This window comes from Ochotona curzoniae, unplaced genomic scaffold (assembly GCF_017591425.1).
Source record: "Ochotona curzoniae isolate NIBS_2020 unplaced genomic scaffold, NIBS_Ocur_1.0 contig_229, whole genome shotgun sequence".
NCBI lineage: Eukaryota > Metazoa > Chordata > Mammalia > Lagomorpha > Ochotonidae > Ochotona > Ochotona curzoniae.
The window spans coordinates 16,189-27,563 of record NW_024465403.1 but is presented as its reverse complement, the minus strand read 5'-3'; the positions used below and the strand labels follow the sequence as shown (position 1 = coordinate 27,563).

Here is an 11,375-nt window from a genome sequence, read left to right as displayed (position 1 = left end):
TTTTCCTGAGTTGAGAAGCCCCGTCTCAGGCCCCCAGCTCAGTCCTCAGTGAAGCTCCTGCTAAGGGTCTGGGGCAGTTTTCTTGTTGCTCACACCAGACCAGCACAGACTCCAGCAGTTAGAACAAACAGCCTTGTTTTCCTCCGAGTTTTGCTGCAAGTTTGAGAGGGGCAGCATGTGGTGCTGGCGTTGTGCTTGGCAGAGGCCTGGGGTGGCACAGCGACTTTGTAGACAATGTATTTGAAAAAATCCTTTGTGAATTTAAGTCTTGGTCTCTTTGATGTTCCATTGTCAAAGGTGACTAAATTCTAGTACTGTCTGATAATTGATGTTTGTGATTTCTTAAATTGAATTTTTTAAAGTGGTATAGTATGGTAAATAGATCTTAAAAATGTCTTTATTTCTTTTCTTTCTTTTTTTATGTTGAAATGTGAGTTCAAGTAAGAGAAATGGCCAGGTGCCTTGGCCTAGTAGTTAAAGTCCTCTCCTTGAGCACCCCGGGATCTCATATTTGCGCCGCTTCTAATCCCGGCAGCCCCGCTTCCCATCCAGCCTCGTGCTTGTGGCCAGGGAAAGTACTCATGGGCAGTCCAAGGCCTTGGGACCCTGTACCCGTTGGCAGACCCAGAAGAGCTCCTGCCTCCTAAATTCAATCAGCACAGTGCCAGCAGCTGAAGCCTCTTGTGGAGTAAATCAGTGGACGGCAGATATTTCTGTCTCTTCTATCCTCTCTCTGTATCTGACTTAAATAAAGATAAGTAAATCTTTAAAAAAATAAGACACAGAGATTTTCTACCCACTAGCTCACTACACAGGTGGCTAAAATGAGCAGTGCTGCTCCAAGCTGAGTCCTGGAGCCTGCAGCTTCCTCCAGGTCTTGCATGTGGGTGATCAGGGCCCAGGCACTTGGATGATCTGCCACTGCTTTTCCCAGGAGATTCACAGAGAGCTGGGCTGGAAGTGGAACAGCTGATTCCATATGGGATGCTGGTGTTGCAGTTGGCAGCTTTACATATTATACCACAATGCTGGCCTTTGCTGTAGTTTTTGATACTGGTGACGGTATTTTTCTTGCTTTTTATTTCTCATATGCTAATTATGTCAAGTGTTTTCCACATGGGTCAGTATTCTTAGGTTAGAAATTGTGGACACATTCTGATGGTGTGTGAAGTATTGTTGAGGTCGAAGGGTTGAGTCTAAGATTTGCTCCATGTGCGCTTATTTATTTTGTGTTTCTCTGGGACTTGTTCAATTTTATTGTTTTCATGTAGTGTTAACTGAGATCTCTGATCATATTGCTAAGTAGCAGTTCCCACTGGCTGGGCACTGATACTGTAGCATTAACTTGTCCTGATTACTGCCAGTCGGTGTGTACCTTCCCTTGCTGTTCTGTGAGATTGTTTTTCACATAATATGCTGCTGTATTTAGAATCACTGGGTAGAAGCATGTGGTCTTCAAACTTTGTGTGAAAAGCTGCAGTAAACATCCATGCCACTTCTTGTTTTTAAATTACTTTTCTCGGGCCTGGCACAGTGGCTAAAGTCCTTGTCTTGAATGCACCAGGATCCCATATGTTCTCAGGTTCTAGAACCAGTAGTCCCACTTCCATTCCAGCTCCCTGCTTGCAGCCTGGGAAAGCAGTCGAGGACAGTACAAAGTCTTGGGACTCTGCAACCAAGTGGGAGACCTGGAGGAAGTTCCTGGCTCCTGCCTTCAGTTGGAAACAATGCAGGCCATTGTGGTCACTTGGGAAGTGAATCACTGGACTGAAGATCTTCCTCTCTGTCTTTCATAATCTTTATGTATCTGCCTTTGCAATAAAAATAAATAAACCTTTAAAAAATGTTTTTCTCTTATTTTTAATATAATTTTTATTAATTTATTTCATTTGTACAAGTCATTGAGACAGAGGGATCTACCATCTGGTTAACTCCTTAAAGTCTTCAAGATTGAGACAAGGTCAGGTCAAAAACTAGAGCCAGGAACTAAATCCGTGTCCATGACAGCAGTGCAATGACTCACGTACTTGAGAAATTCCCTGCCTGCTTCCAGGGAGTGCGTTAGCAGTGAGATGGACTTTGTTGTGGAGTGATAACACAAACACAGACAGTCCAGTATAGAGTGAGCGTCTCCTAAGCAGTTTCTCATCCACTCTATTAGATGCCCACATCTCCTCATTTTATTTTTTTTAATTTTTCTTCAGTTTTTTTTCAGGATTGGCTTTTAATTTACAAGAGTTCTAAATGTACAGGATTCTCCTTTCAAAAACTCGTTACACACACTAAATACAGTACAAAGAAAATTATCTTACACAACTAGTTCTGTCTCCAGGATTTTAAAACGTGGCGTGGGTGGTTGAAGGCAGAGGAAGAGTGGCCATGTAGGTGCACATTTGTTTTGGGAGCCGGGGAGTACCCCAGTTTCTGGTGGCTGCACACAGATCCCAGCAGAGGGGTGAGTGGCGGCTGTGCGGGTCGTCGGGAGGACACAGGGGGAGGTGAGGGGACCTTGCTTGATCTCCACCAACCTCTGGTTTCCTGTACAGTTGCTGTATGGTCAGGGCTGACCCTCCCTGCTGTGGGTGCCCTCCTGTTGGCCCCTCGCTAGTGTGAGCTGTGGGCACTGGGGGCTGCGGGGAGGGAGGGAAGGAGGGGCCGTCATCCTCTGGCCCCTCCCCAGGTGCACACCCCACTCCCGCATATCCACCAGGCGGCCCTCGGTGACTGCAATAACTTAGTCATTGGATGGGCAGTCCCGGCTGCCCGCTGTTATCTGTGGGATGCAGGACACCTTTGAAGCTGGAGGGTGGGTAGGCGTTGGGCCGGTGCAGGGGTGCGGGGAGGTGGCAGGTGCTAGCGCACCATGTGGCTGGCCCTGCACCTGCTGCAGGTTCAGGATGCTGTCCATGGCACTTTGCAAGTGCTCCTTGAGAGTGTCGTCCTGTGGACTGTGGCTTGAGAAGCTGGCCTGGTCCATGTCGGCGGACTGGGGCATGCGCCACTTGGCGGGTTGCATTGTTGGGGCCTCCCAGCCGGCATGGGCGGCTGCGTGGGTGGGCTCAGGCAGCGTGGCGGTGCCCTTAAGTAGCTGCTGGTACAGTTCGTTCTCCATGGCCGCCACTTCTGGCCTCGTCCACCTTGGCGGGCAGGGGCGTGGCACTGGTGGCCACATGCTCTGGAAAGCTCTTGCAGAGCAGCAGGTGCGGCCAGGGTAGCGCAGGCCCACGGTCTTGTGAGTGCCAGGTGGCGCCGGCGGTGGCGTGTGGTCCATGATGCCGTTCATCTGGCTGGCCGGGTTGGTGGTGGCGGGGGTTTGCGCTGCAGGGGCTCGGGGGTGGGCGTTACAGGGGCTCGGCGCTCTGGGGCGCAGGAGACGGCTGGTGCACGGGGTCCAGCGCCTTGTTGTGCACCACCTTGCTGAGCCTGGTCTCCTGTTTGATCTTGAGCTTGAGACTGATGTGGCTTCGCACATCGTAGGTCTTGATTGGCGGGCCGTTGTGGGAAGGCGTGGGGCTGTCCTCATTGGCATCCAGGAAAGAGGCAGCAGACGACGAGGAGGAAGACAGGGAGGAGGACGCATCAGCCCAGGTCATGGAAGGCTATCCACCAGTCCTGCAATGCCGGATCACAAGCTAGGTGGGCAGGTGCGATGGCCTGGGTGCGTTTCATTAACTGGGTGGAGACTGTCTCAAATTCCTCGTCCACCTTGTAGTTGCTGGGGGAGGGGAGGGCGCCCTGGTACACGTGGTAGGGCAGCAGGCCCTGCAGGGCATCCTGCAGGTAGGGGAAGGTGGTCTTGCAGTCGGGGTACAGCACAGAGCCTTGGTATTTGTGCAAATTCTCCAGGAGACAGGCCTCCTTGCTGGGTTGCAGTGCAGGGTCCTTCTTAAGCTGTAGTTAAGGTACAGGGTCCTTGGTCACACTTAGGGCTGGGAGGCTGCCAGCAAACAGAGAGATGTACCTGCGCCTGCTGCAGGTCCAGGGGCAGCAGTGTGCTGGCTGCAGGTGGAATGGTGGGGTGGGCTGCATGTTGAGCACGGGGGAGGCCTCCCAGGTGGTAGTGGTGGAGGAGCCAGCCACCGCAGCAGCGAGCATGGCCGTTGAGCATGGGCGTTGAGCATGGCCATGGTACTGGGAGGCAGGGTGACACCCTGCAGGACTGTGGTGGAGGTGGTGTGGGCCACGGCTATAGGCTGGCTCTGTGTGGGCAGGCTACCCACCGCCAGTGACATGGGCATCTGGAAGAAAGTGGGCTGGCCCACCTGGACGGGTGCAGCCGAGAGGATGTGTGTGGCAGCGCTGTGTGCACCCGAGGGCGCGGCCAGCACAGGGCCCAGGCTCATAGGGGTTGCCAAGTTTTGGTTGTGAGGATGGGGTTGGCGATGAGCTGTGCGTGTGTGTGAGGGGATGCAGCAGCCAGGATCTGGCCACCCACATTGGCTTGCAGGGAGGAGAGTGGTTGCGGGAGCTGGAAGGTGGGGACGCCAGGCAGTAGGAAATGGTTCTGGCCTGGCAGCTTGTGCTGGGCAGGGATGACGATACTGCTGCCCTGGTTCAGAAGGTGCACACTCATGGGTTTGCTCAAGACACCTGATGGCTACAGTTGCACCACCCCAGTTGCAGTGGCCGGTGGCTGCCTGAAGACGCTGGTCTGCAGGGTGGGCAGGTGCAGGGAAGCCTGACAACACCACGTTCTGGCCAGCCTTGTCAGCTGCCATGAAGGTCAGGTTCTGTAGTGCCTTGAGCTGTGGTGGGAGGGAGCCCAGCTCGCCCTGGATGGTGAGTGTGGCACAGGTGGGTGCAAAAGGCTAAGGCGTTGGTTGGTACAGCTTGGGGAACACCACCCTTGCTAGCTTGGGCTGGATGGGCGTGGGCGTATGGTGTAGGATCATGTTGGATCTTCCATCAAATGATTCACTCCCCTAGTGACCGCAGTGGCCAGTACTGTGCCAATCTGATGCTGGGTGCCAGGAGCTCTCACTGGCCTCCTACTTGGGTGCAGGGACCCAAAGCTTTGGGCCATCCTCGACTGGTTTCCCAGGCTACAAGCAAGGAGCTGGATGGGAAGTGGGCTGCCTGGATGAGAACCGGCTACCATATGGGATCCCAGAGCGCTCAAGGCGAGGACTTTGCCTGCTAGGCCATGGCGCCGGGCCCAATCACTCCATTCCTAGCACAATGAATTCGCTGCAGAATCCACTGACTGACATAGCCCATCTTAGAGTCTCCATTTGCCCAGTTTTTTACTACCAACATATGGCTGGATTAGTTGATTGATTCGTTCTGTCCTCTGTTGAGGTGCCAGGTATCCTCTGCAGGTTCCCATAGACTGCCATATCCTCCATGTGTACCTGATTATGTCCTAGGTGGCTTGGCTCTGGCACTTGCACTCCATGGCAGACCCTGGAACCTGCACTTCCCTCCATGGGTAGAGTTCTGAGTCTAGCAGTTTCAGTGGGGAAATGCCCAAAGAAACTTTGAAGTGATAATGGACTAGATTCTCATGTGTACTTGCAGCTACAGGGCCCAACACAGTCCATCGCCCCAATCAGCTGTGGTTGCAATTGCTATGTTGGTTCTGTTTTCAGCCCTGTCCTCCACTGGAACCAATGGGTGTTGCAGTTCAGCCTGATTCTGCGCAGCACACCTTTGGCCCTCACATAAACCAAAGGGAACAGCAACCTAGTTGCGGCCAGCCACAGTAACCCCCACCAGGCCTTTCCCTTGCCCTAGTTCCCATGCTTACCATTTTGTGTAGCCGACCAGTTCAGTCTGTCTCACCTCCCATTCAGCTCTCATATATGTCAAAGGCATTGAAGCCTAGTTCAACCTAACCAGCTCCACTGTCCAGCCCACACACATTCTGTTTGTTGCCATTCTGTCCAGCCACCCCTGCCCCAGTGCTGGTTTTAATGCTCTGCAGTGGAAGTGGTAAGCCAAGAGGGAGGTGCCCACTGTTTCCCTCCTAGATCACTCAAAACTCCCAGATCATGCACTTTTCACATGGTTCTGTAGTTTAACTTGACAGATTAGCCACTGGTGCCAGCATCTGCTATCTGATGCTGTTGTAAAACCCAGCCAACCCTCACCTATTCTGCTTTATGTTTGCCCCAATAGGGATAACCAATTAAACCTGACTATTCCCTGATCTGGCTCGCCTGAGGCCCACAGGTGTTATAGCCCTGCCTGGTCTGGTCTGTCCCCATCCCAACTCGTGCTGTCCAGTGAGCAACATGTTCCAGCAGGGTGCCCTCCATATTCTCCCTACCAGGTTTGCCCCCTACCTTTTTGGTTCCTATGAGTGTTGTGGCCCAATCTGGCATGGCCCGCTTCACCTTGGCATTTGTTAGTGCATGCTCTAGCCTACCAGGCCTGGCTCACCCCCAATTCCAGCTGGTGAGGGTTACAGTCAATTCCAGCCCAGCGTGTACCCTATCCCAGCTGTAATGTGTACTGGTATGTGTTACAACCATAACTGTCCTGACCCGTACTGTTCTGTTGCTCGGGTTCATCAGTGGCTGACAGGAACTGGTTCAGCCTGGCCCATCCCTGAACTATGTAGAATGTATGTCCTGTAGCAGGGACAGTCAGTCAAGCCTGACTCTTCCCTGATCTGGCTTGCATGTGGCCCACAGGTGTTATAGCCCTGCCTGGTATTAACTCATGCTGTGCAATGAGTGAGGTGTTCCAGCAAGGGTGCCCTCTGCATTCCCCCTACCAGCTAGTGGGAGCAGTAGCCAGCCTGGCCAGGCCCACTCTCAATTCCTGCTGTAATGTGTACTGGTGTGTGTCGCAACCATACTGTTTCTTCTCACACTGTTCTGTTGCTCAGATTCGTCAGTGGTGATGTAAACTGGTCCACCCCTGACCTGTGCCAAATGTGTGCCATTGGGTACCTTTCCCTGGCCTGCTCTGGGCTGTTTGTTTTGTGCTTATTGTGCTTACCTGCTGGGTTGTGTCCTGACAGAGGAGTTGCCCAGATTGCTCCATGAGAACCTCTCCCAATGCCAGATTATGCATGTACTTGTAGGTCCATGAGCCAGCCCTATTCAGTCCACCTCCTGTCCTAGCAGGAACAGTGGTCTTTCCTAACTGGCCTTCAACCAATTCTGCTTGTTGTTGGGTGTTTCAGCACAGCCAAGGCTCATCCATACCCAAACACAGCTCACACATGGCTCAGTAGGGGTAAAGGTCAAGCTTAGTCCATCCCACAGCTACCCTGGTCCTCCAGAATATGAGATGGTGTTGGAGTCTGGCCTGGCTTGGTGCATCCAGTCCCAGTCCACACTTGTGACAAGGGAGACTGTAGCTGTATCCAGATGAGAATGCATTCCGCACTAAAGCCCCTGAACTCCCAAGTCAGCTAGGGTGTCCTCTTAGGTGCCTAACCAGGCCTGTTCCCAGCCATAAATTGTATGCATGCCAGTGGTTGCTCTGACTTTCTTGGCATAACCTCTCACCTGTCTTTGCCTTTGCCTTTGATACTGTGGTTTGGCAGCTAGGGTCCGCGGCTTGAACGAGCCAGGATCCCATATACTCTCAGGTTCTAATATCGGCAGCTCATTTTCCATCCAGCTCCCTGCTTGTGGCCTGGGAAAGCAGTCGAGGACGGCCCAAACAAATGAGACCCTGTACCCATGTGGCAGACTTGGAGGAAGTTCCTGGCTCCTGGCTTCGGATCTGCACAGCACTGGACATTGTGGTCACTTGTGGAATGAATCATTGGTTGGAAGATCTTCCTCTCTGTCTCTCCTCCTCTCTGTATATCTGACTTTGCAATAAAAATAAATAAAATCTTAAAAAAAAAAAGAGGTTCTTTGACCCACATATCAGATTCTCAAGATACCATTTAAAAAAACAAACAAAAGAAGATGTTATTTATTTTTTTCTAAGATTTATTTATTTATTTATTGGAAATTCAGATATACAGAGAGAAGGAGAGACAAAGAGGAAGATCTTCTGTCCGATGATTCTCTCCCCAAGTGAGCACAATGGCCGATGCTATGCCGATCACAAACCAGGATCCAGGAACAACTTCTGAGTATCCACACGGGTGCAGGGTCCCAAAGTTTAGGCCGTCCTCTACTGCTTTCCCAGGCCACAATCAGGGAGCTGAATGGGAATTGGAGCTGCTGGGATTAGAACCAGCGCCCATATGGGATCCTGGCACATTCAAGGTGAGGACTTAAGCCGCTAAGCCACGCTGCCGGGCCCAGAAGGAAATGTTATTTTAAACTTCCCTGAAAGTCTCCAGTCATGGTGGGTAGTGCTGTGCCAGTGCAAGAAGGGCCAACACAGCCTGATGAGCCACTTGGTGCTGTCAAGTCTGGATCTTTGAGATGTGCACATCTACAGCAGGAAAGAAATACAAGTAACTGTTCTCCCATTCCAGTCAAGCCCTTTGGATCAAAGTGTTTCCTTATCTGTCAAACTTTCTAGTAAATGTATATATAGATACAGACATAGATATAGATATGTAGATATAGATATAGATATAGGTATAGTAGAGAGAATGATGGAATGTGTGTGTGTGTTTTAGGAGAGAATCCCAGTGATATTACTGGTGGTGGTTTTTTTTTAATTAATTAATTTATTTTTTATTGATTACATTGCATTATGTGACACAGTTTTACAGGCACCGGGATTCCCCCCTCCCCTCCCCAAAACCCATTCCCCCCATGGTGGATTCTTCCACCTTGTTGCATTACCACAGGTCAAATTTGGTTGAGATTATTTCCTTGCAAGCATCTACAAAGCATAGAGTCCAGCATCTTTTTGTCCAGATAAGTTCACGGTGGTGGTTGTTTTAAACATTTGTTTTTGTTGCAAAGTTGGATTACAGAGAGAAAGAGAGATAGAAAGAAAAATCTTTCATCCATTGGTTCTCTTTCCCAAGTGGCAGCAACAGCCAGAGCTGAGCTGACCCAAGGCCAGGAGCCAGGAGCACCTCCAGGGTCTCCCACCCAGCAGTTGTTCTGTTACCACCAAATGTACTGCGAACTTCACCTTGTTGTTTGACCTCTTGGCCTTTGCAGTCTGGATGTTGCTTCAGAACAGCTGTGTGTGTGTGTTTGGGGTGCCTTTTTGCTTGGTGTGACTGTTTTCATGCCTTCAGTGATTAGAAAGTAGTGTAAAGTTGGGATTAAAATGAAATTTTAATAGTGGAATTTCATCTCATGTTGCCACTTACTGATTATTTACCTTGGGCAAATTACTCCTCTTTCTTTTTTTCTATTTTTCTTTTTTTTTCTGGAAAAACAAGCTTTTCAAAGCAACCTGAGAACAGTCATGGGAGGATATTTACAAACTCTGAGGAGGGAGGGCACAATGGCATTTCCATTTGCAAGGCCAGAATCTGACCACACAAACTCAGCTGAAACTTCTTAAAATGCAACAAAATGTGTCCTTGAAGATGCCCATCGTGTCTGTTATCCAAACATACTTTCATTTCAGGAATGACAAAATCTGAGCCAATCTCTTGAGGGTTCTGCTTGATCATGAAAATCAGTGTTTATATTGAAAACATAATTAAGTTATTAACCTTCTTCATATTTTTACAATAGAGATTTCATTCACATTCTGAGTATTGAATTGGTAAAGATCTTGTGTCCATTTTGTAAGAGAGGGATTATGCCAGTTCCTTTTCACAATAGCCAACTGGAAGGTTATTCAGCTTTTGAAGTACTGGCTGGGCTGCATCTGTAATGGTAGCTAGATAAATGAGATTTCTATGTAACACATGGTGCTACTGGACGCACTCATGGGTCCTCCACGAAGCAGTGGATGATCATTCCCCTCCAGGAGCCGCTGGGTCATCTCCTGATTGATTTCAGCACTGCCCCGCAGCCAATCAGGAACGAAGGTCACTGACATGCCAGGGAGCCTGGCAGGCACTCATCATTTTTGAGTCTTAAGTCTCAGCTTATTATGTATTTATATGAAAGGAGGACAGAGATAGTACAACAGAGTTCCTCCACCTCCTAACACCTCCTCACTGTTCAATTGACTGGCATGCCAGAGCTGGCCAGAGCTGAAAGCCAGGAACTCAATCTGGGTGTGTGGCCCTGCAGCTAACTGAACACTGGGTCTGCCTCCCCAGAGTGCGTAATAGCAACAAGCTAGGTTCAGAGCATGCATTCAATCATAAACACTCCAAAATGGGATGTAGACATCTTTATTGGTCTCTTATAGGAAAAGAAAGTGTGCCCCAAGTTGTATTTCTTTGATGTAAAATAAATAGTTTTGACCTCATGTAGTATTAAAAATGAAATAATTCACATGACACCACCCAGAATTTGGCACATATACGAGGGGGAAACGTTAGATATGAGCAGCTGCAACTGCAGGAATCACTGATAACCAATTCTGCCCACTGTCCTTCATCACAGTCCCTGCTTGCCTGTTGTATTTGGAGGTGCTGTCCTGTATATTGATTTCCCATATGTTACACTCAAAACTCATCTCCAGCATTTTCCAATGTCTTATTGCCCAGCAGAGTGAACATACCTTTTTATTATTAATTCACTTATTTGTTTTAAATGAATGACGTGAATCATTTCAGAGACTAGGAAAGGCTGTGCTCCTGTCCTGAAGCACTAGCAATGTTTGTGGGGTGCAAATGAGATCACAGCAAACAAGTCCAGGGTGTTTTAAGGAGGTCTGGCCTTATAGCCACCAGGAGGCATGCCAGGAATATGGTGGGCACTGCCAGAGCTGGTGTGGCCTTTAAGCAACAAGCATGGCAGTGGGGCATGCTTAATGAAAGGGGAGGCTGTCCTAGGCTGCCTGCCCTGGAACAAGCAGAGGGCTGTTGTGTGCATGAAAGCACTGGAGGTGTATGTGAGGAGTCAGACTGGACAGTAGGCAGTCAGGATCTCCTGGTGCCTGGCAAAATTCTCCTTCAAACTGTAAGAATTAGGTTTCCCCCTCTTTTTTTTTTTAAAGATTTATTTTTATTTTTTATTGGAAAGGCGGATATACAGAGAGGAGAGACAGAGAGGAAGATCTTCCGTCCAATGATTCACTCCCCAAGTGAGCACAATGGCCGATGCTATGCCGATCTGAAGCCAGGAACCTCTTCCGGGTCTGCCACGCGGGTGCAGAGTCCCAAAGCTTTGGGCTGTCCTCGACTGCTTTCCCGGGCCACAGGCAGGGAGCTGGAATGGAAGCGGGGCTGTGGGGATAGAACCGGCGCCCATATGGGATCTCGGGCATGCAAGGCGAGGACCTTAGCCACTTGTGCCACTGCGCCAGGCCTTAGGTTTTCCCCTCTTTCCTTATCCTTCCTGGAGCATATTCTCCCTTGGGAGGGAACAAAAGGTTAGAATCAGTATATGAATGCCCATCTCTTTGAGCTGTTGCCAAACAAAAGCAGT

At 49.8% G+C, this 11,375-nt stretch overlaps 1 pseudogene; it reads right to left on the bottom strand.

Annotated features, from left to right (window-relative positions):
* Positions 1-2,734: 2,734 nt before the first annotated feature.
* LOC121151086 lies at positions 2,735-4,892 on the bottom strand (annotated as a pseudogene).
* Positions 4,893-11,375: the final 6,483 nt, after the last annotated feature.